The sequence below is a fragment of the Theobroma cacao genome, chromosome 5 (assembly GCF_053813885.1).
Source record: "Theobroma cacao isolate CCN51 chromosome 5, ASM5381388v1, whole genome shotgun sequence".
Lineage (NCBI taxonomy): Eukaryota > Viridiplantae > Streptophyta > Magnoliopsida > Malvales > Malvaceae > Theobroma > Theobroma cacao.
In genome coordinates, this window is record NC_142643.1 from 43,843,276 (window position 1) to 43,869,301 (window position 26,026).

General features: G+C 33.0%; 1 pseudogene; it reads left to right on the plus strand.

Moving 5' to 3' along the window:
* The first annotated feature begins 1,605 nt into the window (after positions 1-1,605).
* LOC108662070 (germin-like protein subfamily 1 member 17) lies at positions 1,606-17,444 on the plus strand (annotated as a pseudogene).
* The last annotated feature ends 8,582 nt before the right edge of the window (positions 17,445-26,026 follow it).

Below are 26,026 nucleotides of genomic sequence, written 5' to 3' on the forward strand. Positions count from 1 at the left end.
AAGCTTGTACCATCTTGACAAATAATTTTTTTTTAAATGTTGACAAATATATTAAAAATATAGTTAGCTAAATTATTAATGTGATGACATTAATATATATAAATAAAAAATTATTAGATTATTAATTATGTTTAAATAATATGAATATCATATAATATTACAAAAGAATATAATTACTATTATATACATTTTTAATATAAATGTATTTACTTTTTATTTTGTGTTAAGATTAAAAAAATTATAACTTATAAGATATATACTTAAAGAGAGTCTTTGAGTTTAGAATAGTTTTGGAATCTAACTTTTTTTTTAATTTCATGTAATTAAAGACAAACTCATATAGTTAATTAAATTAATTCATTAAACTATGATTATTAATTAACTTGGAATGTTTTTAAATATATATACATTATATATATTGAGTTCAGTTTTAAGAAATATAATTACTATATTATATATATATACTAATACTTTTATATATATATATACTTTAAATATAATATATTTATTTTTTATTTTATGTTAACATTATAAAAATTATAACTTATAAAATTACTAATTGTAATATATATATATATATATATATACATTTATAGTATATAACTTGTATTGTCTTTTAACACATACACTTTATATTATATATTATGTTCATTTATAAAGAATATAATTACTATTATATAAATTAATTACTAAATAATATATATACCTTTGTTTATATAAATCTATAACATATAAACTTAATTATCTAAAAAAAAGTTGTGAGATTAGAATAGTTTTGAAACTTAGCTATTTTTTTAAATTCCATGTAACTAAGGACAAATTCATATAATTAATTAAATTATTTAATGAAATTATGATTATTAATTAAATTGTAATATCTTTTAATAGCTATACTGTATATACATTGAGTTCATTTATAAAGAATATGATTACTATTTTGTCTATATACTATAATACTTTTAGTACATATACTTTAAATATAAGTATATTTATTTTTTATTTTGTGTTAACATTATAAAAATTATAACTAATAAAAATTATAATTTTTGTTATTTAAGTTTATGTTATTTGTTTGGATCTTTGTGTTTAGTTATTTAAGTTTATATTGTTATTTGGATATTTATGTATAGTTATTTAAGTTTATATCGTTGTATGGATATTTATTTTTAGTTATTTAAGTTTATGTTTAAGATCTTTGTTTTTGATTATTTAAATTTAAATTCTTTTATTTTTTTTTATTAATTTAATTAGTAGTTAATTTTATAAAATACATAGAGAAATATTACTATATATGTAAACGGGTTTAGGTAATTGGAAACCTATGAAAAAGATTCTAATAATTTTTTAATCTAATCGGGTTTTTAAACGGGTTACAATAATTATAGGGTAGTAAAAATGTAATAGGGTTAGGGTTAGGGTAGTAATTTTTAAAATTATTCGGATAGTTAATAGGGTTAAGGTAGTTATTTTTTATAGGGTTGGGGTTCGGGTATCTCAAAATTAACAAGTACCCTACTCGTTGACATCTTTATCCATTTATAAATAGCACTATTTGCCATACAAAAATTCTCACTCTTCTCCAAAGCCAATAGCATACAACTAGCTAACGCAAAGTAAGTAAAGCTTAGCTAGTATATCATAATGAAAGGAATGCACTGCTTCCTTGTTGCTTTTACCCTCTTGGCTTTCGCTAACTCATTAGCATCGGCCTTTGACCCTAGTCCTCTCTAGGACTTTTGTGTGGCTATCAACGACACCAAGAATGGCGATAGGCATTTAGTTTAATTATGTTTTTAGGACTTTATGTTATATTCATGATGCCAATGCCTAAGCTGAAGGACTTTTCGCTTATGAGCAATTTTTTTAATAATATAATAACATTGCTAAAAGGTACTATACTTTTGCATGGGATGATATACATATATCAACTAACTTGCCTTTCCTGCAGTGTTTGTAAATGGGAAGTTTTGCAACAACACAAAGCTCGCAGTAGCAGATGACTTCTTCTCTTCAAGCCTTAACATGCCAAGAAACACATTAAATCCAGTTGGATCAAAAGTCACTATTGTCAATGTTGACCAAATACCAGGACTTAACATCTTTGGCATATCTCTAGTTCGAATTGACTATGCACTTTATGGTGGTCTAAACCCCCCTCACACCCACCCTCGTGGCATTAAAATCTTAGTGGTCATGGAGGGCACACTCTATGTTGGTTTTGTTACATCTAACCCGGAGAACCGTTTCGTCACTAAAGTCCTAAATCCTGGAGATGTTTTTGTTTTCCCAATTGGTTTGATCCACTTCCAGTTCAATAAAGGGAAACTAAGGCTGTCACCTTTGCTATTCTCAACAGCCAAAATGTTAGGGTTATAACTATTGCTAAGGCAGTATTTGGCTCAAACCCACCAATCAATCCAGATGTTCTCACAAAGGCCTTCTGTTGTGTTTTGTCAAAATTATGAATAGTGTGAAAGCAGAGGAAGTGAAAAAGAGTTTATTGGAATAACAGAAGCTAGATTTTCTGATATTCATTGACTTAGTTTTTAATACATAGTAAACTTAACTAGTAAACTTAGATTAGTACAAGGCACAAGAATACATACCAATCATTACATAAGTCATTCACTAGATGCATAGCTATCATAATATGATAGAAATCTAGTTGTCTTAATACAAAATGGTCACATATGACCCTAAGGTTAATAGCATGCACTGATATGGTTTTCAATGCAAGTTCTATTTCAACAAGCCTCCTTAGAACTTGCTTTGCAAACCCCTACCATAAATCTAAGGTCTTCAAACGTTTTCTTTGGTAGTGTCTTGGTGAAGATGTTTGTTACTTGCTTATTTGAGTTGCAGTAGTTGAACTACACTTCATTTAAATTTTTAGCTTCTCGAATGGCGTGAAACTTCACATTGATGTGCTTGGTTTTGCCATGGTTTACAAGGTTCTTGACAATGGTGATTGCTGATTTACTGTCCAAGAATAGTTTTGTAACTTCCTTTTGTTCAAATTTCAAGTCCAAACACAACTTTCTAAGCCACATAGCTTAGTTCACAGCAGCTGCAGCAACGATATATTCTACTTCAGCTGTTGATTGAGCCACTACCTCTTATTTTTTTGAGTTCCAACTAAAGGCTGCTCCTCCCAAATAAAACACATACCCTGATGTGCTTTTGAAATCTGTTGGATCTCCAGCAAAATCACTATCACTGTATCCAATCAGTTTGACTTCATTTAAGTATTTGAAGTGCAAGCCAAGATCAAGAGTGCCCTGTAGATACCTAAAAATCCTTTTAGCAGCTGAGAGATGCTGAATAAAAGGACTTTGCATAAATCTTGAGAGATAACTCACTGAAAACATGATGTCAAGCCTTGATCCACATGCATAAAGTAGACTGCCAATTGAGCTTCTGTAGATAAAACAATCAATGAGTTTGGGAGAGTTAGCATCATCGAATTTATCATTTACAACCATTGAAGTTGCAATTGATTTGCATTTCTCCATGTTAAACTTTTCCAAGACTGCAACAATATAAGTTTTCTAACATAGGAAAATACCCTAGTCAAACTGATCAATCTGAAATACCAAGTAGTACCTCATTTTTTCTAGATCAGTCATGTCAAACTCAGTCTTCATCGCTGCCTTGAACCGAGTTATCAGTTTGCTACTAGAACTTGTGATAAATAGATCATCAACATATAAAGAAACCATCAACATTACTTGATCTTGGACCTTTAAACCACAAAGTGTAGGTTCATTTACACTCTTGCAGAACCCTTTTGACTCAGATAGTTGTCCATCCTACTGTACCAAGACCTAGGGGCTTGTTTGAGACCATACAAGGCTTTATGCAACTTGTAAACCTTGTTGACTCCGTCATTGACTTTCAACCCTTCAGGTATTTTAACATAGATATCTTCCTGTAGGACTCCATTCAAGAATGCTGATTTGATATCAAGGTGATGAACCTCCTAACCAAGACCACTAGCTATAGCAAGTAAAAGTTTAACTGTTTCAAATATAGCCACTGGTGCAAATGTATCAGTGAAATCAATTCCTGGTCGTTGAACATAACCTTTTACAACCAGCCTAGCTTTATGCTTGTTGATTGAGCCATTAGCATTAAACTTGGTTCTAAAAATCCATTTAGTGCCAATGATGTTCATAGAATCTGTTCCGTTAACTAAGGACCAAGTTTTGTTTTTGTCAATCACCCTTAGCTCTTCTTTCATGACAGCCTGTTAGTGAGCTAATTCTTTAGCTTCTGAGTAACTTGTAGGACTTGTAATGGCCATATTGCATATATCATATATGCTTTCTAAAGTCCTAGTGCTCCTGACAGCAAATTCCTCATCATTAGGATCTTCAAGAGGTTCTTAAACCAATTCTAGTAATGTCCCTAGACCAGGTAACCTGTCATTTGAATCCTCAATCACTTCTGACTTTCAGTTCTAGTAGGCTTGCTCATCAAATCTAATATCCTTTGCTACTTGAACCTTTTTGGAGCTTAAATTGAACACCTTATAACCTTTGGATTACAAACTGTAGCCAAGAAAGACTCATAGCTTAGCTCTTGGTTCCAGCTTGGTTCTTTTGGCGTTTAGAACATGCACATAACAAATGCATCCAAAGACTTTGAGATGGTCAATAACGGGTTTCACATTATACCATGCTTCATAGGGTGTTAACTTCTCCAAGGCTTTTGTTGGTAGAATATTTGTAAATAAACAGCATTAATTGCTGCCTCTGCTCAGAATTCCTTAAGTAATGATTTTTCAAACAGCAAGCACCTAGCCATATTCAATATAGTTCTATTCTTTCATTCACAGACCCTATTGTGTTGAAGTGAGTATGGAACAGTGAATTGATGCTTAATATTAGCAGCAGATAAAAGGGCTTCAAATTCATCTGAAGTGAACTCCCTTCCATTGTCAGTTCTCAAACATTTCACCTTGCACCCTAATTCAAGCTCAACAGAAGCTTTGCACTTCTTAAATATAGAAAACACATCAGATTTATACTTAATGAAATAAATCCAAGTCATATTGGCATAGTCATCAATGAATAACATTAAATACTTGCTACCATTGAGTGATTCAACACTCATTGGACCACAAACATTAGAATGGATCAGTTCATGCTTCTCATAGGCTCTCTTAGTTCTCTTCAAAGGAAATGGTAGCCTTGTTTGCTTTCCTAGTTGGCAGACTTCACAAATATCAATGTGTTCATGTATAAAAGGTAATTCTGTCACTAAATCGTTAGATTTCAGCAACTTCATTGTAGAATAGTTGCAATGCCCAAATCTCCTATGCCATAACTCAGACGCATCATAACCATCCTTTTCAACAGCTTTTAGACTCATGTGATGCCAATCTAGAGGGAAACATCTATTTCTCATCTTAACAGACATTAAAACATTGCCTGAAAGTTCAATAATAGTGCACTCTTTGTTTTTAAACATCAAGGTATAGTCATTGTTGTTGGCCCCAAGTAAATGTGCTAGAGGGGGGGTGAATAGCACTTTTTGGCTCTTATAAGAATTAACTTCTAATTGAGGACAAAAGCAAGATAAAAGAATATTTAAAAATGAATGAAAAATAAAAACAGAGTAGACAATCACACCAGAATTTATAGTGGTTCAATCCAAGACCTACATCCACTACTTTAATTATTCAACCAAGGATTTTCGAAATCAAATCACTAAAAAAGGTGAAATTCCTAAACTCCCACCAAACTTTATAATGGCTTTTAGCAGGCTTAGCCACAACCTTTTACAATAGTTTTTCCCGAGATCAACCAAAACCCAAACTAACTTTTCTGGGCTAAGTTAGAACCTATACACCTAATCAAGCAATCCAAGCTGGAATAAATTCCCTTAAAGTGTCTCGCACACTCTTAAGTATATAAAGAGAAGAGAAATAAAGGTGTACCTATGATCACTGACTTGATCTAAGTGGTATAAAGTGAAGCGCTTGAATCTTTTACAATAATAGGAGTGGAGTGCAGAAAATATGCCGAAGGTTTTTACAATTTTTTAGCTCTCTTTGGATTTGGAAGCCTTAATTACATTTCTAGCCGTTGGAAGTCCTTTTTATACTTGGAAAATCAGCTCTGAAGTGTGTTAAACAATTTTTGACCATTGGAAACAGTTTTGTTACAATTCTAGCCATTAATCTGTCTTCTAGTGCACAATTCAAATTTTTTTGACAGAATGCTCTTAGTCGACTAAGTTGTCTATGTTTTCTGTTTTCAATTTCTAGCATTGAGCACTTAGTCAACTAACTTATTTCTTGGTCGACTAAGTTGGTTTTGTCTTGAAGTTCATATTTTTGACAGTAGCTTCTTAGTCGACTAACCCGTTCCTTGGTCGACTAATTCTTTTTTATCTCTCAATACTCTTCAGCCCGCCAACTTCTGGTTTGAATTTTAGCTGATTAACTCTTCATTAATCGACTAAGGTGCTTCTGTCTTGTTGATCAATTATGACTTTCTTATTCCTATGCTCTTTGATATGTGCATTTGAATTATTGATTAATTATTTGCATACAATTTTTATCCTGCACACTCAAGTAGAGATATTAGACACAAAATTAATAAGAATCTTTTATTATCATCAAAAACTAATGGAGCCAACAATCTCTCCCTTTTTGATGATGACAAAACATTCCTTGGTTAACAGCACAATGTCCTTTTATTCTTTTTAGTTCTGCACAAAATGGAGGTTTTCCTCCCCCTAAGTGTGTGCTCCCCCTTAGTGTGTGCATAGTTTTATTGTTCATCTCAGCATGTTTCTATTCTTGTCATATAGAAAATGACAAGTAAGAGTTCAAATTTTTGACAGAATAATTTATACAGGCTTATGGAATAATGAGCAGTATGTGACGAGATGACAGCACATTATTACTGTTTCAGCTTGTTGTCTGTCATATTGTTTCTAGACTTAATTCATTTCAAAGCTAAATGCCATAAATCATCCAGTCAAAAAAATCAGCATTCACATTTATTTTCATCCAAATTTTGCTCATAGTATTATATTAGTAATTAATTGTCAGTATAACAGCTCAATATCAACACCAAAGCAGAAGTAAAAACTCAATAGCAAATACTTCAATAACAGATTTAAATATTCAATCATCAACTTGTAAACATAAACAGCAATAAACCACAATGTCTTTCAGCATTCAAAAACATCTAACAGCAATGTTAAATTTAATTGTTCAACTGTCAAGGCAAAAACAACAGGAAAATAAAAAATAAAAGTCAATATTCCTAAATTACCCCTAGTTCTCCCTTAAACTCTATACCCCAATTTTCCCAACTTTCTATCTCTTAATTCTCCCTCTTTTTGTCATCATCAAATCTGAAGGGGGTTTCAATCCTCTGAAGAAGCTGAAGAAGTAGATTCATCAGTGCCACAAAAACATTTAGAGGTTCGGGAGAAGGTTTTAGTGGTGATTGTTTAGGGGATAATTTGTTAGAAATTTCCAAGGAGTGTTGAGGAGAGGAAATGGTTGTTGGTCTAGCCTTTTCAGCAATTTTGAAGGATTTTCTTCTTGTGAGGAATTTGTTCTTGGTGGCCATTGTTTTTATGCCTTTGCCATATGGTTTTAATTTGGCTTGTGGAGCTGCAGCAGCTTTTTTTTTCCCCTTAGCAGCTTTTTCTTTCTCCTTACCCGATTATTCTTCTGTTGTGTGAGCTGGTTCAGTGGATGCAGACTTCTGAACTTGTGCTTTGGCTACTTCTTTTTCTACTAGTTTTTCCTTAACCATCTAATGGAAGACATCCATAATCAATACTTCCTCTGAATTGGGAGGAGAAGGTTGCTCTTTCTCAAGCTCTGGATAAAATAGGGGATTTCCATCAAGTGAGCCAATCACCTCAATCCCTTGTTTTGACTCAGCTTCCTTTTGAGGCTCAAGTGAGGGTGTTTTCTTTGGTTGATCTCCATCAAGTTCATGACCCTCGGCTTGGAAAGTAGAAGTTTCAGCACCTTGTCCTTCTGTAAGACTTGGAGTTGCAGAGGTATCTGCAACTACAGGTTTAGAAGGCATTTTTCCTTTTTCTTTCACCATATTTTCAAGCTCTGCCAATTTCTCTTCAATTTTTAGCATCTTTACTCCTTGGTCAGTCAACTTTTTCATCAATCCTCATGAGTAGGTTAAAAAGCATCTCATTAGAGAACTAAGATGAGGATGTTTCAAGATATGCGGGTAGAGAAGTTTCTTTTTCGGTAGCAACCTTGGGGGTTTTAACAAAGGTTTCTCAATCTAGCTTATACCCCATTTAGGCAATCTAGCTTGGTCTCTGCTTTTTACTTTATTTGCTTCATACCTAGAGGTCCAAATACCTTTTTTTTGCACCAAAGATGTGATGATATTTCCATAAGGCAAATTTATTTTCTCTAGTCTAGTGCTCCTCTCATTCTCTCAATCAAAAATCTGTCCAAGTTCAGTGAAACACCACTAAATGCATGCTCTATTAGCCATAGATCTTGGAGTCTAATATAGCCAAAACTTCCACTCCTGCCATGAATGTTCGTAGCAATAAAGCAATGCAAAATTCTAATTTGAGGACTTGTAATAAGGTCGATATTACTTTTAGAGGGGTACTTTTCTTTCTTCCCGGTGATAATTTCCCACAGGGATGAGGGGTCATAATTTTCTGGGAACTCAAACTCACCTTCCTCACATTCGATTTTGAGTGGGTTCCCTAAATTTGCAGTAGTAATAGTAAATTCCTTTCCATTCAAAAAGACATTCAGACTATCCTCAATATAATCATCAAGCTCCTCTAGTTCATCCTTGTCTAGTGCTGTAATTGTATAAAATTCTTTAACTAAACTAGCACTGCAGGATCAATTCTTAAATGTACTGAACTCCTTCAACTTTAATTCCTCAAAATAATCTGATAAGCTTGTTTGAATTTCTGTAATTTCATTAAAACTATCCCAGTCAATGAATTTACCACAAGTGGTAAGGGCATTCTCTAATTTTTTGTATCTATCTTCATGGGCTTTATTCCTAAACTTGGAAAATGAGATGTTACCTTTCTTAGATGATTTTCCCTTCTCTTTCTTCTTCTCTACTTTCTATTCCTTTTCTTTCTGCGATTTTCTAAATTTTCACTCATAAATATAGACACAATTTTCATTTTCTTTTTTTGCATTTTCGATTGCATGCCTTCTTCTAGTGGTCGTTTACCTTTCTTCTTCTCAACAATATCTTTCGTTAGAGAGGATTTTGCCATTTTGTTTTGAGAGATTTCTGACCGAGGGTTTCGAGAATTTGAATGGGAAGGGCTTTAGTTTCAGGTGGGTTGGTTTCAAAGGAGAGAAAATGTAGAGGAAATGAGTTAATGGCAGTTTAATCTCTCCAAAAACCGTTTGTCTCCCCTTTAAATATTGTCACTTTTTCTCCTATTCAAAATTTGAAAATTGTTTCTCATTTTTATTTTTCAGTTGGGTGGTATTTTGTGCCAATTTCCTTCACCAGGTATATTATTTCTTTTTACTATTTTATTCATTCTCTTCTAACTGACTGAGTCTTATTATTTAAAGAGACAAAATGCTCTTAGTTGACTAAGTGCTTCTCTTAGTCGACTAAGTGCGTACTGTCTTTTGAGAAAATTTCAAAATTTTTTCTAAAGCTCCTGCATACTAACAATTCTTAAATATCTTCTAATTTCACAGAATTTATCCTTATTTAAGGGTTTTGTGAAGATGTTAGCTAATTGATGTAAAGTATTTACAAACTCAATTTTAATGTCACCTTTCACTGTGATCTCTAACAAAATGGTGTTTAATCTCAATATGCTTAGTCTTAGAATGCTGCACAGGATTTTTTGAAGTGTTGATTACACTTGTATTGTCACAATATATTGGTATGTTATGCATTTAAATTCCATAATCTTTTAGTTGTTGTTTAATCCACAATATTTGGCACAACAACTACTTAGAGATACATATTCGGCTTCAACTGTAAAGAGAGAAACTAAATTTTGCTTTTTGCTTGACCATGACACAAGCATACTTCCTAGAAACTGGCAGGTTCCACTAGTGCTCTTTCTATCTATTTTGCTGCCATCAATATCTGCATCAGAATATCCAACTAAACTAAAGGATGATTCCCTAGGATACCATATTCCTAAAGTCTGTGTATCTAAGAGGTATCTAAAAATTCTTCTAATAGTAGTCAAATGTGATTCCTTGGGTTGAGATTGAAAACGAGCACACAAACACATAGAAAATTGAATATTAGGCCTTTTGGCTGTTAAATAGAGTAGTGATATGATCATACCTCTATAAAGCTTTTGATTAACATCCTTTTGTTTTTCATTTACATCAAGTCTGGTGGATGACTCATTGGTGTGCAAATTGAATTCAGCTTCAACATATCAAATCTTTTGAGGATGTCTTGAATGTATCTTTCTTGGTTGATGAAGATTCCTTTTTCACTTTATTTGATTTGGAGGCCAAGAAAATACTTCAGCTCACCCATCATGCTCATCTCAAATTCCCCCTACATCTCTTTAGCAAAATTCTTGCATAAGCCTCATTAGTTGCACCAAACACAATGTCACCCATATAAATTTGAACAACAATTAAATCATTTAAGTATCTTTTGATAAATAATATTGTATCAATGCTACCTCTAACATAACTCTTTTCAACCAGAAATTTTGAAAGCCTCTCATACCAAGCTCTAAGAGCTTGTTTCAATCCATACAAGGCTTTATATGAAAACATGATATGATTTTTCAAAGTTCTCAAAACCGAGGGGTTGCTCAACATAAACTTCTTCGTGGATGAAACCATTTAAGAATGCACTCTTTACATCCATTTGAAATAACTTAAAGTTCATAAAGCAAGCAAATACAAGTAGTAATCTTATAGCTTCTATCCTAGCAAACGGTGCAAAGGTTTCATAATAATCTATTCCTTCCTCTTGGTTATATCCTTGGGCTACCAATCTAGCTTTATTTCTAACTACATTCCCTTACTCATCTACCTTATTTCTAAACACCCATTTTGTTCCAACAATAGGGTGGTTTATAGGCCTAAAGACTAATGACCATACATGATTTTTTTTGAATTGATCAAGTTCCTCTTGCATGGCCAATATCCAGCTTTCCTTTTTTTTGCTTCCTCAAATGTCTTAGGCTCAATTTGAGATATGAAAGCTGAAAACTCATGAGTCTCTCTTATTGCTCTCCTAATTTTAACACCTTGTGAAATATCACATATGATTAGTTCTTGTCAGTGGTCTTTTGCATATCTCTAACTCCTTGAAAGATCATTATGCTGATTTTCAGTTCTTTGCAAGGTTTCTATGGGTGGAGGTTTTATTTCTCTACCTAGGGTATTTTTTTCACTATTTTTCTTATTATCTAAACTCATCTTTTCCATTTGTTTTTCAAGATCATCCGAATCATGTTCATCATCAGCAATTTCCTTTTGCAAGGTATTGGATTCAGCAAAAACTACATGATGGATTCTTCAACCATTAAAGATTTTTTGTTGAAGACTTTATAGGTGTTTGAGTTTAATGCATACCCTAAAAATATAGCTTCATCACTCTTTGCATCAAACTTTCCTAAAGGTTGTTTACCATTGTTCAATACAAAACACTTACAACCAAAGCTCCTAAGGTGAGAGATATTTGGCTTTCTACCCGTGTAAAGTTCATATGGAGTTTTTGATATCATGGTTCTAATTGAGACTCTATTGAGGATATAAGCTACTACGTTAACAACTTCAGCCTAAAAGTATTTAAGTAGTTTATTCTCACATAGCATAGCTTGATCCATTTCTTTCAAGGTTTGATTTTTTCTCTCTACAACTCCATTTTGCTGGGGTGTTCTAAGTGCAAGAAAATTGTGATCCAACTTCTTTTCATTACAAAAATTCTCAAATTCATCTATTTCAAACTCTCCTTCATGATCACTCCTAAAACTAACTATAACTAGTCCTTTTTCATTTTCAACCTTCCTACAATGACTTATGTGTGCTAGTAAAGCATCATTTTTATGAGCAAGGAAATATACCCAAGTATACCTAGAGTAGTCATCAACTATTATAAAGCCATAAGATTTTCCTTCTAGACTAGTTGTACTTATTGGACTAAATAGATCAATGTGCAGCAATTCAAGAGGTCTAGATGTGAAGACAACTTTCTCGGTCTTAAAGGATGTTCTAACTTATTTTTCTAATTGGCAAGCATTACATATCTTATCATTCTCAAACTTAAGATCTGGCAGTCCAACAACTAAATTTTTTCTAATCAATTTTGACATGGGATGCATGCTCACATGTCTTAATCTCCTATGCCATAACCAACTATCATTTTCAGCATTTGCTACAAGACATATTTCACAATCCATTTCAAGATCTCAAAGAAATACAATATACATATTCTTTAATCTTTTTCCTATAAATGAGACTTTATTAGTGCTTATGTCTATCACTTCACATTTGGTTGAGTTAAAACATACCTTAAATCCTTTATCACACAGTTGACTAATACTCAATAAATTATGTTTCAAACCTTTAACCAACAACACATGACTAATTTGAGTTTGAGAGTTCTTATCAATCATTCTTATGCCATGAATTCTACCTTTTGAATCATCACCAAAGGATACAAATCCTCCCTTTTTCTTATCTAACTGTGAAAATAGCATTTCATTACCTGCATGTACCTTGAGCAGTCACTGTCCATATACCAAGGCTTCTTCTTTTTAAGTTGAGCTCTTGAACATGTATCTTTTAAGTGTAGCTAAACCTACAAACCAAATATTTAGTTTTTCTTTATAGGTACCTATACCTTGATGGGTCCTTGATTGTTGCAGCAACATAGGATCCTTTTGGAACCCATATTTTTCTTATTTTTTGCACATTTCTTTTTCTACTACAATCATAGGATAAATGGCCAATTTTATCATAATTATAACATCTAGATGATGCATTAGCAGAATTTTTCTTATGGTAAGCTTTTATTTTTGAAGTTTCATTTTTCATACTTTTGAGTGCAGCATTTTCTTCACTTACCTTTTGTAAAGCTTTTATTTTTCTTTCCAATTCTAATTTTAGAGTTTCAAAATCTATTTTTGAATGTTCCAATTCAATTAGCAGATAATTTCTATGTTCAAAAATAGAGTCAAAGTCAAGTTTAATCCTTCCCAAATCTAATTCTAAAGATGCAGATTTTTTTTTGAAATCTTTTATTTCAAACAAGTTTATCAAATTCATCATATAAACATTCATATTCTTCCTGAAGTTCATCAACAGAAATATTACAAAGGGATGAAAATACCTCAGATTCATTATCCTGTGCCATCAAACACATATTTGCTCTTTTTTCAGCTTTTTCTTCCTCAGCTTTAGAACTTGAAGTATCACTGTCTGACTAAGTAGCTACCACCATTGCCTTCTTTGATTTCTTGTTTCTCTTTCGAGTTTCTTCTTTTAGCAAAAGGCATTTGGACTTGAAATGTCCAGCCTTCTTGCATTCGAAGCATGTAAGCTCTTCATTTTTGTTGGAGTAGTTTTTGTTTTTGGTTCTCCATGAAAAACCTTGGTCTTTACCAAAACCTTTTCTAGCTAGTCTTCAATTTCTTTTGCCCATCAGTTTTTTGAATCTCCTGGCAATCAGTGCTAGTTCTTCATCATCATCACAAGATAGCTCGTCCAGTTCTTTTTCAAGAATGTTGGCTTTGAGGGCGATGCTTTTCTTTTTTTTTTTTTGGCTTTCCTCCTATTTTCTTCTTCCTCTTCCTTGAGTGCTAGCTCATAAGCAATGAGAGAATCATAAATTTCATCCAAAGTTATAACATTTAAGTCCTTGGCTTCTAGGATGCATGTCACCTTAAGCTTTCAATTTTTGGGTAGGCTTCTAAGAAGTTTTTTAACAATTTCATGCTCTGGGATTGGTTTGCCTAGCTTACTAAGTTTGTTTGTGATGTTTGTGAATCTATTTAACATGCTAGTGATATCCTTACCAGGCTCCATCTTAAACATTTTATAATAATGAGTCAAGAGGGCTATCTTAGACTCTTTGACTTGAGAAGTCCTTTCATGGATAATCCTAAGTTTATCTCACACTTGTTTTGCTATGGTACAACTTGATACTTGATTGCATTCGGTGGGAGTTAGAGCACAATGCAATGTATTGGTTGCTTTGAAATTGGTTTGGACCTTTTAGTTTCAACCTCGGTCCATTTAGACCTTGGCTTAGGTATCGTCTCATTGGTCACTAGATTTAAGGTTGGGGGAATGAATGGTCCATCAGTTATGACATCCCACATCTCATAATCAATTGCTCTAATATATATTAACATCATAGTACTCCAATAAGGATAGTTAGAGCCATCAAATAGAGGTTGTCTATTTATTGATTGTCCCTCAGCAACTACCAACTTTTGTAGAGCCATTTGGATCTTTTCAAGGGTGTTAGACCTTAATAACAAGAGTTAGGCTCTGATATCATTTGTTGGTCCTAAGTAAATGTGCTAGAGGGGGGTGAATAGCACTTTTTGGCTTTTACAAGAATTAACTTCTAATTGGGGACAAATGCAAGATAAAAAAAAGATTTAAAGATGAATAAAAAACTAAAAACAGAGTAGACAATCACACTAGAATTTATACTAGTTTAGTCCAAAACCTACATCCACGACCTTGATTGTTCAACCAAATATTTTCGATATCAAATCACTAAAAATGGTGGAATTTCCAAGTTCCCACCAAGCTTTACAATGGATTTTAGTAGGCTCAGCCACAATCTTTTACAATGGTTTTTTCCAGGATCAACCAAAGCCCAAATTAACTTTTATAGGCTAAGTTAGAACCTATACACCCAATCAAGCAATCCAAGCTTGAATAAATTCCCTTAGAGTGTCTCGCACACTCTTAAGTATACAATCAAAAGAGAAATAAAAGTATACTTATGATCACTGACTTGATCTAAGTGGTACAAAGTGAAGTGCTTGAATCTTTTACAAGAATAAGATTAGAGTGTAGAAAATATGTTGAAAGGTTTTTGCAATTTTTGAGCTCTTTTAGACTTGGAAGCCTTAATTACATTTCTAGCCGTTGGAAGTCCTTGTTATACTTGGAAAATCAGCTCTGAAGTGTGTTAGACAATTTCTGATTGTTGGAAATAGTTTTGTTGCAGTTATGGCTGTTAATCTGTCTTCTAGTGCATAATTCAAATTTTTTTGCAAAATGCTCTTAGTCGACTAACTTATGTCTTAGTTGACTAAGTTGTCTCTGTTTTCTGTTTCCAGTTTCTGGCAGTTTGCACTTAGTCAACTAACTTATTTCTTGGTCGACTAAGTTGGTTTTGTCTTGAAGTCCAGATTTCTGACAGTAGCTTCTTAATCGACTAACCTATTCCTTGGTCAACTAAGTCTTTTTTATCTCTCAATACTCTTCAGCTCGCCAACTTATAGTTTGAATTTTAGCTGACTAACTCTTCATTAATTGACTAGGGGGCTTCTGTCTCATTGATCAATTGTGACTTTCTTATTCCTATGCTCTTTGATATGTTCATTTGAATGATTGATTAATTGTTTGCATACAATTTTTGTCCTGCACACTCAAGTAGAGATATTAGACACAATTGAATGAGAATGTTTTATTATTATTAAAAACTAATAGAGCCAACAATTGTCTACCATTTGACCAACACTCAATAAGTTTTGTCATGCTTGAGGCACTAAAAGAACATTTGAGACATACCTAGTTCCATTTGATGTTGGTACAACAACTGTTCCTCTGCCAATGGCATCCAAAAACTCTCTATTCCTAATTTCTATCTTTGCACATTGATTCTAATCAATTCTAGTGAACAAGGATGCATTTGGTGATATGTGACTTGAACAAGCACTATTAATTAGCCAGGTTTGATCTGTTTTTCCCTTTTTACCCTTTGTTGCGATAAATAATAACTCTTTTGTTGTCTCGGCTTCCTTTGGATACTTTAGCTAGCTGGTTTTGTTGAGCAGTTTTGTTTTTGCATACCATTTCCACATGACCAAGTTGATTACACTTCCTAAACTTAATGTTTGACCTAAACCAACAATACTTTTCAGCATGGTTAGTCTTTTTGTAGTAAGAGCACACTGCATTTCTAGTTTCTTACTCTGTTGCCTCTGATTTGAAATTGCTGCCTTCTTTTTGTTCCTCGTATCATTTTGGAACTTTTTGTTGCCATCATGACAGACATTCTTGTCCTTAAACTTTGTTTGCAAAGCTGTTTCAATATGCTCATCAAGCCTGATTTGTCTTTTTGTTTCAGCAACTTGAAGGGCATTTACCAACCCGTACACTATCATTAAGGTGAGGTCCTTGGATTCCTCAAGAGCTGCTATCTTTGACTCAAATCTCTCAAGAATACTCACCAGCACCTTCTCCACTATTCTTGCATCCGAAAGCTCAGCTCCCAAGAGCCTAACTTGGTTGACTATCTTCATAAGCTTATCCACATAATCTTTCACAAACTCATTCTCCTTCATCTTCAGCACTTCAAATTGCCTCATCAGATTCAGAACCTACATCTTCTTGGTTCTGTTTGACCTTTGAAACTCCTCCTTAAGCTTATCCCATGCTTCCTTGGCTGTTTCACAAGCCATAATTCTTGCAAATATAGGTTCTGTTACAACAGCATGAATATGGGACAGTGCCTTGTACTTTAGGCTATTTCTTCACTATGCTGTCTTATTTGGTTTATAGTGTAATTGGCTTTGAGCTCAAGGGTTTCTCCTCCATGTTCAAAAACTTCCCAGAAGTCAAATGCTCTGAGAAAAGCCTTCATTTTGATAGTCCATGATGCATAACCCTCACCATTGAAGATTGGTGCAGAAAGACTTGTTGTACTGCCACTGGATGCCATACCTTTTGAAAGGAAATTGTTTTTGTGCTATGAAGGTTTTTTAAGCTTACTAACAGGCCTCTAAGATCATTAGAGCTCTAATACCATGTTGTGTTTTGTCAAAATTATGAAGAGTATGAAAGCAGAGCAAGTAAAAAAGAGTTTATTGTAATAACAGAAGTTGGATTTTCTAATATTCATTGACTTAGTTTTTAATACATAGTAAACTTAACTAATAAGTATAGATCAGTACAAGGCACAAGAATACATACTAATCATTACATAACTTAACTAATAAGCATAGATCAGTACAAGGCACAAGAATACATACTAATCATTACATAAGTCATTCACTAGATGCATAGCTATCATAATATGATAGGAATCTAGCCGTCTTAATACAAAATGGTCACATATGACCCTAAGGTTAATAGCATGCACTGATGTGGTTTTTAATGCAAGTTCCATTTCAACACCTTCCAGTTGGACAAGAGTGTGGTTACCTATCTTCAGTCCCGGTTCTGGTCAGATTAAAAACTAATTTAAGAGCCAAATCAAAACCCAGAAGTTTGTTTCCTGCTTTGAATAATGTTGCCATTAATTTTCTACATGAAAGTTGTATTATTCTTCTTACTGTAATACAATAAACCGGCCGGTTGATGTACCTCTCTAGTCTCCTCTGTCCTTGTGATCATTCTGGGTATAAAAATCATAATATATACGTCACTTTGTGATCTCTCTCTCATGCCCATATGTGTCTACAAGGTAAAAAGCAGACAGAATTTTACAGAAACAAGTTAAGTAACGTTGAAGCAATATACTTTGTATTCTTTTGCAAGTGCCAAAAATAGTGCAAAAATAAGAGGTTGATTACCCAATGGTCTGAGGTGTGCACAAGTAGATTAGGGTGTACAAAAATAAACATTGTCTGATGAAGAGGTTGAGACATGAACAACTTCAACATAACATTATAATAAGAGAAATTAGATTAGGGTGAAAATTAAACAGCAGATTAATTTGGTGACTCTTCGGGTTGAATCAATTACATATTCAACACCCCAAACCCTGCCTTCCCCTGCAAGGACACTGCATATAAAATAATTCTGAAGGTGGAATTCTACAAAACCAAATGCCTTACTTGTTAGATAAGTTGGTACGTTCAACTTCGATCCGATTAATTGTGTCCAAAATATCACTAAGAAGACAAGACATGTCCCTCACTTTGTAGAGGACCTTGGTAAATATCAAGTGGGAAAAAAAAAAAAAGAACAGGGTTGTTGAGGTGCACAATGTTCTCTCATCATGCTGGTGAGACTAACGAAGGTTTTTTATTTTTATTTTCTTTAATGGCTAGACTAGTTGATGAGTTGTTAGACTATCTAGAATTGGAATATATCCATAAGGATACTAAAGAGTTAAATCTGTAATGAATTGATTTTATGACTTGGTGAAGTCAGTTGCTTATTGATGTAATTAGATCTTGAACAATGTTGTATAAGCCTAAAACGAAGCTGTCAGTTTGTCTAATATATTAAAGTGCAAATGCCTTATCCTTGCTGCTACATCTTGCCAAAGCTATCCACTTCATCTGTTAGCTCAGGGCCTTGCACACAATCAACACGTTGGTTACTTGCTTTTTTACTCCTTTTTCAGTAATTCAGTTGTTTTAACAATTGAATGATCTTACAAGAACTCATGAGTCATGACAAATATGAAAGACAAGTCCCTATAAATGTCAAGAGAAATGCTTTTGTTCTTAATTTCTTGTGGCATCTAATTAACTGCGTATGCTTCTCTGCCTAATATTAATATGATGACAGGTAAAAGCTGCCATGAAAATATGCAACTCTTCTCATCATAAGATAATATGCCATTTCCAAATGAAGATTAATTACAAAGGATACATAGATAATGTCAGCAACAAATTTGTATTAAATAATAACGTTATTTAACAGGATCTGCATAGTATAATCTGTTGATAATTTTTTTGTAACTCAATGCAATTATCACCTACCAATACGTTTAACAACTACTCTTATTGTTCATTAATAATGTTATGCAAGATAATTAATCACTTGCTGTTTTGCCATTTGGCTTTGAGCATTTGCTTCCCTAGTTAGTTCACCAAATAAAGAAATCACCAAGTCACCTCAATGCTCAAAGATTATTCATGACTATAAGAGTTACAACTAAATCATCACACACAATTCTTGAAACAGTTTCTTCCAGCCACAGTTTGGCCAATTCTAATATCAATTCAAAGCAGCACTAATTAATTTTTGGCTAATTGAAGATGTTTGAGTCTAGCATGGTTAATTGAACGTGCAAGAAATTCCTAATGTTGTGAATGTGATAAGCACAGATGTAATATGTTTGAGTATTCATGAACATGTCAGATTAGACTTTGTCAACTGAGACTATATAATATGTTGATTGGGGATAAAGTTAAAAACCTTAAATGTAGCATAAGTTTTTGTCTCATTAGCACTTCTTAGATCATGCTAATTACAAGGAATGAATTGAGTTCAACAGAAAAACTTTACCGGCTGTTTGCAGCAACTCCAGATATAAATGAAATTATCTCACACAAATAATGAATAAAAAAAAGACAAAGTTTAAGGTATGAAGAAGAGTATGTAAAACTGTTTATGATCAGTTCATATTTGATGGTATGTGATGCACTTCCTAAATTTCTATAAACTTATTTACTTAGGAAACATTCATTTGCTACCTAATCCAAAATCTTTTATAAATGTTTGTAATTTCAAAGAAGTCACATATAAGTTATGACTTTTTCATAATGTGGAGAATTATACCCCAACTGCAGGTTATGAAATTTGAACTTATTAATTTCTAACATTTCTTTCCACAAAGGCAACACAGAATCAATCAACGCATAAAACTTCAATCCAAAACGAAAAATATAGGAAAGATACATAAAAGTCTTGAGTGAATTAAGACCTGCTCCACGACAATATTAGAATGATGTAACACATGGATGAGGAAAACGAGACTAGAAAGTGTAGTTGTTGAAGAATGATTCATCTTCCAAATAGAAAATAACTTGTTATAAAGGCACATGGCCAGTAGTCACCAACTTCATTGAGAGGAAACAAGGACCAATTCATTTGTTTTCCATCTATAAATAGAACTTTTTGCCATGCACGATTTCTCACCCCTCTCCCAAGTAGTAGCATACAGTTCCACAACGTAGGATAGATTTCCTGCCAGCGGAATTCTAATGATTGTATTAAATTACAATATCATTTTCATACTGTTAACTTATTCTTTTTTGAATCATTAAAAATTTCTTACAAATGTATACCTTTAAATCATTAAAAATCCCTTACAAATGTATGCATTATTAAACGTTTTGTGAAGGCACAATCAAGAATACAATATTTCTCTTTGAATCATAGATACAGAAAATGCCAATTTTTTTACTCAAAATATAGAACCTTCATTTTAAATTATATTTTACTTGTAAAATAGAACTACAAAATATAACCAATAAGAACCTTATGAAATAGAAACTGCCATAACTGATTGAAAATTTATTTCATAGGATACCTAATACATATCAAAAACCAATTCTTTTGCAAAACAATAACCAATGATCATGTCCTGAAACAAAAACTATCATAATTGTAAGAATAACCAAACACTACTCAGAATAATTTGGGTTTATTTTAATGAGAAGTTTGGAATATTCAGTCGGCTATGGACTTTAGTATTGGATGTTGCAATCTGTTCAACATTATGCTCTATTATATATTTCCTGAGTGGTTTATGGCTAGATATGTCATCATCACCTACCAATTTTTTAACTGCTCTTCTTTATTTTCTCTTCAACAAGTTAGCCGTTGTTGCGATTTTAAGAACTTTAGGAATGAACAAGTAAGAAATAGGAAGAGCAAAAAGCTCTAAGATAGGATTTCATCTTCATAGACCAGAAAATATAATTCTCCCTTATAAAGATCGGTGGAGCTGAAGTATTAAATCCTGAAGTAGCCATTGAGTATAAACGAAAATCAAAGGATGATTTGAAAGCAAAGGAAACGTTGAGGAATCAATGAAAACGGTCCCTTAATATCAAGCAAAATGCTCTAATATCATATCAAAAAAATAGCAATTTTCTAAAAAAAATAGATGAACAAATACAGAAGAAAGAAATCGAGAGAGATGTGAGAGAACAAAAAAAACTATTAGACACTAAATGACAAAAAGCTCCAACTCACTATTAAATCATATGCCTTTTGTTTATATACATAGAGGAGAGAGAGAGTAAATAACAGCTCACAAGAAAACAAACACCTGGCTATACCAAGACCACCAAAAAAATTTTGTGTTGGAGACTGCAAAATATTTCTTTCTGACAGCTCACGAAAACAGAGGAACAAAAAACAAAATGATAGGACAATTTTGCTACTTTGAAGAAACATCTAGAAATATAAAAAACGACACTAGTAATAAACTAAACGACATAGCATTGAATCAAGACATATGTAAATCACGTGCTTTTCTTCTTCTTCCGTGAACCTCGACCACAAAACCAGTGAAGTACTTTCCTTTCAGAAACAAAAGCCAATTATTCAATAGATCCACTTCCAGTTCAATATAGGGAAAACTAAGGTTGTCGCCTTTGCTGGTCTCAGCAACCAAAATGCAAGGGTTATGACTAGAAAAAATTGTGAGAAATAACCTTCTTCATAAAATCAATTCAAAAATATGATTTTTTATAATTTTAACTATTTTGGTCAATTTTTGGCATAACTTGACAATAATACCCCTTAAATAATTTCAAACAAATTAAAATAGTTTTAGTTTTCTCTCTCCCGCCATTTGGATAAAAATTTCAAAATTAAATCTCGATTTCTCTCTTTACTCAAATATGTCTATCTCGCCATCCAATTCGTAGAGATGACATCAAGCTCTTTCTTATTTTGTTTTATTTTTTAGATAGTGGATCTTGGGGTTCTTAAGGATGATGAACAGCGACTTTGCTCTTTACAGACAGCGATTTTGCTTAGGGAGAAAACAGCTAAAGCATGTTTGATGGGTTTTATGGTGGTTCACGATTTTGTTCTGTCTGGGATTGAGATGATTGTTAAGCATGTTTGCTTGGGATTTTGATTTTTTTTATGGGATTTTGAGTTGAAACTATTTAGGGAATATTTTGTAAATAGGGTATATTTTGTTTTTGTATAAGGGAAGTGAGCAAGGCCTCCAAATAAGGATATATTTTCTCTTGCTTTGGAGAGTTATGGAGTTTTGTAACCTATCTTTTATGAAATGCACAATTTCATGGCTTAGCAAAAAAAAAAAAGTATGTGTTTTAGGTTCTTGAGTTTATTGGTTTATTCATAGAACCCTAAAATTGAGAAGTTGAAATTGATTAGATTGGTTTTTAAGTATTGTGAGATTAGTTTTCAGGTATTGCGTGACTTAATCACTGTGTGACTAGTTTTTAGGCATTACGTGATTGGTTTTAGGTATTACATGATCGGATTTTAAACATTGCGTGAATGATTTTTAAACAATGCCTAAGTTACACAATGCCTTACTAACTAGTCACACAATATCTTACTAACAAATCACGCAATACCTATCAACTAGTCATGTAATGCCTTATCAAAAACTAGTCACGCAATACCCAAAGTTAGTCATGCAATGCCTATCAACTAGTCACACAATATCTATCAATTAGTCACGCAATGCCTTATCAGAAACTAGTCACGCAATACTTTATCAAAAACTAGTCACGAAATAACCAAAGTCAGTCACGTAATGCCTATCAACTAGTCACGCAATCCCTAAAAACTAATCACGTAATTCTCAAAAATCACCAAAACTACTGAATTCCATTAACAAGATCAACAACTTCAAACGATCCATTCTATTCCATTTAACAACATAATTAACGAATATAAATGCTCAAAACGTTCAAAAGTTTTTCTTCATATATCAAAAATCACTCTAAAATGCTTAAAAATGCTCAAAACGCTCACAGGTTTTCTTCGTGTATCAAAAACTACTCCAAAATGCTCAAAATGCTTAACTGTTTTTCTTTCTGATAAGGAATACTCCAGAGATGAATAGTCTGATGAAGAAAGCTTAAAAAATATGAGTCAGTTTAAGGCGCAAACCTAAACATACATGACTCATTAATAGGTTTCGTGTTGAGATGCGAAGTCAAATAAACGGGTCGATTTCATTAAGGGTAATTTTGTCTGAATTTTAATTCTTTTGGTTAAAAATAGTTAAAATTATGAAAAGGTCTATTGTTAAAAAACACATTATGCATAGGGCCCATTTAAAAAAAGAACCCTTTGCTAAGGTCGTCTTTGGCTCACACCCACCAATCAATCCGGATGTTCTCATAAAGGCCTTCCAGTTGGACAAGAGTGTGGTTACCTATCTTCAGTCCCGGTTCTAGTCAGATTAAAAACTAATTTAAGAGCCAAATCAAAACCCAGAAGTTTGTTACTTGTTTTGAATAATGTTGCCATTAATTTTCTACATGAAAGTCATATCGTTCTACTTACTGTAATACAATAAACAGGCTGGTTGATGATGTACCTTTCTAGTCTCCTCTGTCATTGTGATCATTCTGGGTATAAAAATCAGAATATAGTGACAAAATATACTTTGAAGCAATAAACTTTGTATTCTTTTGCAAGTGTCAAAATATAGTGCAAAAATAAGAGGTTGATTACCCAATGGTCTAAGTTGTGCATAAGTAATGGTAAACATTGTCTGATGAAGAGGCTGAGATATGAACGACTTCAATATAACATTATAATCAGAGAAATCAGATTAGGGTGAAAATTAAACAGCAGATTAATTTGCTGACTCTTGGGGTTGAATCAATTACATATTCAACACCCCAAACCCTGCCTTCCCTTGCAAGGTACACTGCATATAAAATAATTCTGAAGGTGGAATTTTACAAAACCAAATGCCTTACCTGTTAGATAAGTTGGTACGTTCAACTTCGATCCAATTAATTGTGTCCAAAATATCACTAAGAAGACAAGACATGTCCCTCACTTTGTAGAGTACCTTGGTCGATATTAGGTGGAAAAAAAAAAAAAACAGAGTTGTTGAGGTGCACAATGTTCTCTCATCATGCTGGTGAGACTAACTAAGGTTTTTTATTTTTATTTTCTTTAATGGCTAGACTAGTTGATGAGTTGTTAGACAATCTAGAATTGGAATATATCCATAAGGATACTAAAGAGTTAAATCTGTAATGAATTGATTTTATGACCCAGTGAAGTCATTTGCTTATTGATGTAATTGGATCTTGAACAATGTTGTATAAGCCTAAAACGAAGCTGTCAGTTTGTCTAATATATTAAAGTGCGAATGCCTTGTCCTTGCTGCTACATCTTGCCATAGCTATCTACTTCATCTGTTAGCTCAGGGCTTTGCACACAATCAACATGTTGGTTACTTGCTCCTTTACTCCTTTTTCAGTAATTCAGTTGTTTTAACAATTGAATGATCTTACAAGAACTCATGAGTCATGACAAATATGAATGACAAGTCCCTATAAATGTCAAGAGAAATGCTTCTGTTCTTAATTTCTTGTGGCATCTAATTAACTGCGTATGCTTCTCTGCCTAACATTAATCTGATGACAGGTAAAAGCTGCCATGAAAATATCAAACTCTTCTCAGAACACATCATAAGATAATATGCCATTTCAAAATGAAGATTAATTACAAAGGATACATATATAATGTCAGCAACAAATCTGTATTAAATAATAACGTGTGATCGCTCATATAAATATGATTCAAAGTCTTTGAAGTTATAGAAGTATTCAAGTTTACTTTTTTTCTTTTTTTTTTTCACATCTGGAAGACTGACTAGGCAAATTTGAGTCAATACACGTTACACAGTCACAATTGGAAGTTGCGATCCATTGAACAGGATCTGCATAGTATAATCTATTGATAATATTTTTGTAGCTCAATGTCATTATCACCTACCAATACTTTTAACAACTATTCTTATTGTTCATTAATAATGTTATGCAAGACAATTAATCACTTGCTATTTTGCCATTTGGCTTTGAGCATTTGCTTCCCTGGTTAGTTCACCAAATAAAGAAATCACCAAGTCACCTCAATGCTCAAAGATTATTCATGTCTATAAGAGTTACAACTGAGTCATCACCCACAATTCTTGAAACAGTTTCTTCCAGCCACAGTTTGGCCAATTCTAAGATCAATTCAAGGCAGCCCTAATTAATTTTTGGCTAATTGAAGATGTTTGAGTCTAGCATGGTTAATTGAACGTGCAAGAAATTACTAATGTTGTGAATGTGATAAGCACAGATGTAATATGTTTGAGTATTCATGAACATGTCAGATTAGACTTTGTCAACTGAGACTACATAATATGTTGACTGGGGATAAAGTTAGAAACCTTAAATGAAGCATAAGTTTTTGTCTCATTAGCACTTCTTAGATCATGCTAATTATAAGGAATGAATTGAGTTCAACAGACAAAACTTTGCCGGCTATTTGCAGCAACTCCAGATATAAATCAATTATCTCACTCAAATAATGAATAAAAAAAAAGAAAAAGTTTAAGGTATGAAGAAGACAATGCAAAACTGTTTATGATCAGTTCATATTTGATGGTATGTGATGCACTTCCTAAATATCTATAAACTTATTTACGTAGGAAACATTCATTTGCTACCAAATTCAAAATTTTTTATAAATGTTTGTACTTTCAAAGAAGTGGCAAATAAGTTATGACTTTTTCATAATGTGGAGAATTATACCCCAACTGCAGGTTATCAACTATGAACTTGTTTCTAGCATTTCTTTCCACAAAGGCAACACAGAATCAATCAACGCATCAAACTTCAATCCAAAAAGAAAAATATAGGAAAGATACATAGAAGTCTTAAGTGAATTAAGACCTGTTCCCCGACAATATTAAAATAATGTAAGCCATGGATGAGGAAAACGGGGACTAGAAAATAGAAAATAGAAAATAACTAGTTGTAAGGGCACATGCCAGTAGTCACCAACTTCATTGAGAGGAAACAAGGACCAGTCAATTTGTTTTCCATCTATAAATAGACCTTTCTGCCATGCACGATTTCTCACCCCGCTCCCAAGTAGTAG